The sequence below is a fragment of the Chrysochloris asiatica genome, unplaced genomic scaffold (assembly GCF_000296735.1).
Source record: "Chrysochloris asiatica unplaced genomic scaffold, ChrAsi1.0 scaffold00110, whole genome shotgun sequence".
Classification (NCBI taxonomy): Eukaryota; Metazoa; Chordata; class Mammalia; order Afrosoricida; family Chrysochloridae; genus Chrysochloris; species Chrysochloris asiatica.
The window spans coordinates 3,736,478-3,743,606 of NW_006408628.1; positions in this window are offsets into that span (position 1 = coordinate 3,736,478).

Sequence of the window (7,129 nt, forward strand, 5' to 3'; positions counted from 1 at the left end):
AAGGTGTGCACCAGGGCAGTATTCTTTCACCATACCTATTCACTCTGTGCACTGAGAAAATAATCCTCAAAGCTGGATTATATGACAAAGAACGTAGCATCAGGATTGGAGAAAGACTCATTAACAACCTGCGATATGCACTTCAATGTAAAAGAAAACAAAATTCCTTACCACCGGACTAGCAAATAGCATCATATAAATGGATAAAAGACAAAGGTTGTTGCTTTTGAATACTCGTGGAAGCAGCAGCCAAGAAATCAAGCTTTGTATTGCATTAAGCAAAATACCTACTACTGCAAAATACCTCTTTAAAGTATTTAAGAGCAAAAATACCAGTTTGAGGACTAAGGTAGGCCTGATCCAAGCAATGGTATTTTCAATAGCCTCATGGAAGAAGTACAGCCAGAACGCTCCTGAGAAGTCAGTGTGTCTCTCATACTTCGAACATGTTTTCAGGAGGGGTCAGTCCCTGGAGAAGGACATTAAGCTCAGTGAAGTGAAGGGTCAGCAAAAAAAGAGGAAGACCCCCAATAGGATGGATTGACACAGTGGTAGCAGCAATTGGCTCAGGGGAACAGTAATTGTGAGGTTGGTGCAGGACAGGCCAGTGTTTCTCTCTGCCCCATTGTACATAGGGTCGCTATGAGTCGGAATCAACACAAGGGTACCTAGCAACAATAACAACCTACAATATGGATTCCCCTGGGTGCTGCAGTTACTCAGCTGCTAACTGAAAGGCTAGAAGTTCAACAGGGCTTCATAAGAATAGTTTGGCAATCTACTTACAAATATCAGACACTGAAAATCTCTGAGGCACAATTCTGTTCTGACATTTTTTATTGTTTATTGCTTATTATGTGTCTCCCTTACTCTTGAATAAAGCTCCCTGAAAATAAGGATCTTTGGTTTTTTCTCTATGTTAAGTGAATTAATAAATAGAAGAGCAGCTGGTGGGTTTGAACTGCTGACCTTGTGATTCACAGTCTAGTGCTTATCCTACAGCGCCACATCAGATGTCTAAATAGGTACATACTCAAAAGATAATTTTAAGATAATGTTTAAAAACAGAACTATAAACATAGAACAAAGTAAAAACATAGAACAAAATAAAGAAAATTGTTTAAAGCTAAACCAGAGAGAAATATAATCTCACCCCAATATTAGTAGTAAATTTCAAAAAGCAGAAAACAATAAATGCTGGAAAGGGTATAGAGAGACTAGTACTCATGAAAAGAGAAGAGAAATAGTTTTAATAACAGTATAAAAAGTTAATTAAAGCACAAAAAATGTATTCACACATTTGTGAAGAGAGGCATAGAAAATGAAGTAACACTACAGTGGGGGTTGTTGTGTGCAATCATAACCGCTCTGGAAGGCAGAGTAGAACTGTCCCACAGGGCTTCCTGGGCTGACATCTTTACAATGACAGATCAGCAGGGGTTTTTCTACTAAGAAGCAGGTGGTGGGTTTGAACCACCAACCCTTCAGTTAGCAGCTGAGTGATTAATCATTGCACCACCCAAAATAAAACAAAACAAAAAAACCCAACCACCAAGTCCATTCTCACTCATAGAAACCCTATAAAGGATTTCCTGAGGCTATAAATCTTTATAGGAACATACAACCTCATCTTTCTTCGTTGGAGTGTTGAAGAGTTTGAACTGCTGAACTTGCAGTTAGCCATACAGGACGTATCCTTCAATGCCACCAGAACTCCTTAAAATAATCTTGGTGTGGCATTGTAGGCTAAGCACTGCACTGCTAACCACAAGGTTGGCAATTCAAGTCCACCATCCACTCCTTGGAAACCGTATGCTTGGTCACCAGAAATCAGAAAACCTGTGAATAAATCTCTGCTTTGGCACTAACAATGTAGCTTCGTAGCAATCAAGGTCATTAATAGTCTACAGCACAGAATGCTTTAGAAGCATCAGTATTCTAATCTGAAAAATGGCAACAATCATATATCATTTTCTTATATCAAGGAGCAATTGTCAGATTTCTAAAATGTATATTACTTTATGGATTGGAGCAATGTAAAGGCTCTGGGTTAAAATATTGGCTTGGATTTATTTTCCTTGGCTTTTAATTGGCCATTGGCAGTAAGCACATAGAAACCCCTGTAGTAGAAGTCAATTGGTTATTGTTGTTGTTGAGTGCTGTCAAATTGTTTCTGACCCATAGCAACCCTGATAGGGTTTCCAAGGAGCAGCTGGTAAGCTTGAACCACCGACCTTGTGGTTCAATGACTTTGCAGTCCAGTGCATTAACCCACAGTGCCACAGCAGGACTTCTGTCATTGAGGAGAAGGAAAGTTGATCCCTGCCTCCCTTAGCTTTCTCAATAGCCAAACCCGCTGCCATCTGTTGACTCCAACTCATAGCGGCCTCATAAAACAGAATAGAACTTCCCCATGGGCTTTCTTAGTCTGTAAACTTTATGGGCCAATCCTCCCCACTGAACCGATAAATAATATCCATATAAATGGATAAAGATTGAAATTGTCAAAGACTTCATTTTGCTTGGATCAATCATCAACACGCATGGAAGCAGCAGTCAAGATATCAAGCAACGTATTGCATTAGGCAAATCTGCTGAACAAGACCTCTTTTAAAGTGTTGAAGAGCAAAGATGTTACTTTGAGGACTAAGGTATGCCGATGCAAGCCGTGGTATATTCAATAACATCATATGCATGAGAAAGTTGGACAATGAATAAGGAAGACCATGGAAGAATTGATGCATCTGAGTTATGGAGTTGGAAAAGACTATTAAAAGTACCATTTGTTGTTGTTAGGTGCCATCAAGTCTGTATGGACTCATAGTGACCCTATGCACAACAGAACAAAACACTGCCCGATCCTGGGCCAACCTCAAAATTGTTGCTACGCTTGAGCCCATTGATGCTGCCACGTTGTTAATCCATGTTGTTGTTGTAAAGTGCCATTGAGTCTATTCCAACCCATAGCGACCCTGTATAGGGTTTCCAAGAAGAAGCTGGTGAGTTTGAACCACCGACCTTGCAGTTCAAATGACTTTGCAGTCTGATGCATTAGCCAACAGCGCCACACCAGGACTCCCAATCTATAGACTGCCAAAAAAACAAACCAATCTGTATTGGAAGAAGTACAGCTGGAATGCTCCTTGAAAAACAGGATAGCCAGACTTCATCTCTCATACTCCGGACATATTATCAGAAGGGACCGGTCCCTGGAGAAGCATATAATGTTTGGTAAAGTGGAGGATCAGCAAAAAAGACAAAGACCCCCAAAGAGATGGATTGTCAAAATGGCAGCAGCAATGGGCTCAGTACCAAGCCAGATGTTGGCACAGTACCAAGTACCAAGCCAGACAGTGTTTCATTCTGTTGTGTGTAAGGTCGCCATGAGTTGATACGGACTCCACGGTGCCTAACAACAACAACCTTTATGGAAGTAGCCTGACACATCTTTCTTTCATGGAGCAGCTGGTGAGTTGGAACCATCTGTCTTTCAGTTAGCAATTGAACGTTTTAACCACTGCACCACCTGGGCCCATAGATATCTCAAAAGAGATACAGAAAAGCAAGTGGCTGATGGGAGAAGTCCCCCATGAAATGATTGCTTTCGATCCTATCAGTACAGCCTTCAAGACACAAAATGCCCAGATCCTTGTTGTTGGCAAAAGAAAGCTATGGAATGTTCACAAAGAGTGAATGTGTATCAACAGTGCGGAAATGATGGCAGAGCATTTTTAGTGAAGTCTTAAATGAAGATGTTGCTTTTTTTCTATGCAAACTTCTAAGTCATAGTATTTATTCTAATTAATAAAAATATCAATTAATTGGCTAGAAACTGGTGTCTTAAAAATTCAGTGGCAACTAGATTAGTAGCCAGAGACCAACGGCCTTTTACTTCATTTATTTAAGGCCTCCCCTTCAGACCTACTTAAAATTTGTTTTATGAGACTGATAACATTAAAATAGCTTGAACATGAAACTTTTAAAATGTATTAGGAGCTCTGTGTAGAAATCTGTAAACAGAGATAAATAAATATGTGAAGATCTTGCAAGGAACTCCTCTAGCATTTATATGTGTATTTCTGTACTCCATGAAGACACCTTCTGAGTTTTCAGTTTGCTAGTGCCCTCTTGTGGTCTGTGGTGTCTGCAGCTTTATTGTTAGTCCCCTTAACATGTCCCTCAATTCCCAAACAGAGGGAAAATCATCCTCTTAGTAGCATCAACCAGAAAAGTTCCCTTTTTTTTTTTAAACCTTGATGATGAGTTGAATGAAAGTTTACAGAGTTTATCATCAGTTTCACATTCAACAATTCCTACAAGTTTTGTTTCATCACATTGATTGCAAGCCTCTCAATGTAACATCACTTAATCCATTTCCTCCCTGTGCTTCCTCTTTCTATTCCTCCTTCTTTCCTAACCCTTTTGAATTTTGTTCTTGGGTAAATGATGCCCTTTTGATCTCAAATGGTTGATAATTCTAAGATGTGTGCCTCTGTCATGCCAGTGTTCCCCTTGTGAGTTATATATTGTTTGACTGAAAATTGAGCAGGGGAGTGGAGGGTGAGTTCATTTCCAGACCTGAAGGATGACTAAGAACACTAGTCTCAAAGGTTCCACCAGTTTGTCTATATCCAACCAATATGCCTAGTCTTTTATAAGATTCTGAGTTTTGTTCCACATTTTTCTCCCTCTCTTTCCAGAATCTTCTAATGTGATCCCTTTCAGAGCAGTTGGTATGGTGGTGGTGGTGGCTGTGTGCCGTGGACAGAGACCCTGTACAGGGTTTCCGAGGCTGTAAATCTTTATGGGAGCAGAATGCCTCATCTTTCTCCCGCAGAAAACTGGTAGTTTCGAACTGCTGACCTTGAGGTTTGCAGCCCGCTTCATAACCACTATGCTACAAGAGCTCCTTAGTTAGTATGGTAGGCAGGCACTATCTAGTTCTTCTGGGCTCAAGGTCATGGAGACTGGTGTTTGCATGGTCCATTAGTTCATTGGTCTAATTGTTCCCCTTAGTCTTCAATTTTCAACAATCTCAAGAAGTATTTCAATGCTTCCCCCAGAATAGAATATAAACCTACTGCCATTGAGTAGATTCTGATTCATAATGGCCCTGTATAGGGTTCCTTGTTACAGCAGTTTTAGATTCGTGGTTGAAGAAATCAAGGCCACTTGGAGAGGCGAAACAGAGTTTCAGATTTTATTAAGCAGGCGGACTCAGAGGAGCTAATTTCTCCAGATTCTGAGCCCTGAATGCAGGGCAACAGGGGCCTATATGGGGTCAGAGTCCAGGGAGGGGCCAGGATGCATACCTGTTTGAGGGCATGGGAAAACCTAGGGGGGGATTGGTCCCATTTGGTGACCTGATTAGCATTTTAGCTTGCCTCCTGGGCGGGAGAGCGTAGTGAATTTTTCCTGTTCATTCCCCCCTTTGATGCCCTTTGGGGCCTTTTGCCCAGGGGCATCATCTAAATGTTGCCTAAGGAATGGTATTTTGGTATTGATTTGGATTATTGGTACCCCTTTCTATTGATTAGTCTTAATGGCAGTTCCCATGGCCCTGATTGCTAGTAGGAGGAACCATGGACTGATTAAGTAAATTCCAAATAAAACAGGACCCCACCTATGAGGGTCTTGAACCCTGTAAGGTGAAGAACTATCCTCCCCATAGGCTCTGTGGATTCCACCCACTCCGGGTTTGCATAGGGCCATGGACAACTCTCTGCATTTTTACAAGGTCTTCTACTGTAAGATTCTGGTCATCTACTTGTATGCAGCAGTTAGCAAAATTAACCTTCTCACATGCCCCTCCTCCCTCCACAGCCAGTAAGTAGTTTAGGGCTAATCTATTTTGATAGATGGCATTTAGTATCTGAGTCTGTTGATGTGTAAGAAGGGTTAGGGCCACCTCAGTTCCATTGGTTGTAGATTCAGTTACCTAGGAGGGTGCCCCCTCTTTTATAGCAACTATAGAAGAGTAGTGTGGTTACTGTTTGGCCCACCTTGGTGGCGTAGGTGTATAGATTACACAGATTTCTCCCTTTCTCACACCCCAAAGACTAATTAACGTGAGTCCCACAGCAGACATCCTCATGCTTCGGCCATGCGTAGATCAGCCAGCCCCCCGTTTGTGGCTGAAGCAAGGCGGGTTGTACGTCTCAATGTTACCTTGTGACGGTTGGTAGGGTCAGTTTTATCTTCTCATGGAGACGAAGCTTTCTTCAGCCTGCTGTGGTGAATCCAGGTGGGGAGTCCTTCCACCTTGGCTGCTGGACTTGGGATAATTTCTTGTTCCCGCCCTCAGTAATCTTTGCAGATGCTTCTGGATGCCCTCCCAAAAGGAAAAACATATCAAATATATTTATTACACTCTGAGCTAAACAGGCCCAAATGTTTTTCATCCCATTGAAAGAAACAATGTCTTATGAGAGTCTCATTGTGTCCAAGTTGAGTCCAGCTAACGTGACAGCTGATGGGGTGGCTAAAAGGACTTCCCAGGGTCCAGTCCACTTTTTTCTAACTGGTTTTCAAGTCCAACTCTCCATGTTCTGAGCAGAATATGATCTCCAGGTTAGAAGGGATCAGGTTATCTGTAGGGAAGGAAACAGACCTGGAGGAACAATTTTACAAATAATAGAAAGTGTGTGGTGGAGGTGTTGTGTGTATCACTGCCCCTTTAAACCTTGGCTGAGGTCAGGTAGAACATTGAGGGAAGCTGCCTGGGAAGGTTTACCGTATACAACTTTATAAGGGCTCAATTTAAGCCCACTTCTGGGGGTTATTCGAAACAGAGCTAAGGCAACACCTGGTCCCAATGTAGCTAAATTTCCTGAAAGTTTTGTCATGTTTCTCTTTAGAGTATGGTTCATTTTCTCAAACCTCCATGTTGAATGCAATCTCCATTTCATCTGTAGATATTCGCAGTTCTTTTGTCACTTTGGACACTCTGGAAGCCCAAACTTGGAGGTCATCTCCTTCAAGAGGATTTTCATTATTTCTGAAGTTCTTAGTTCTAGAGGGCGAAAACCTCTACCCAACCAGAAAAGGTATCTACAAAAACAAAACAGGAGAATATTTAATTTCCCAGCTTGGGGCATCTGCATAAAGTCAACCTGTTAATTTTCAGGGG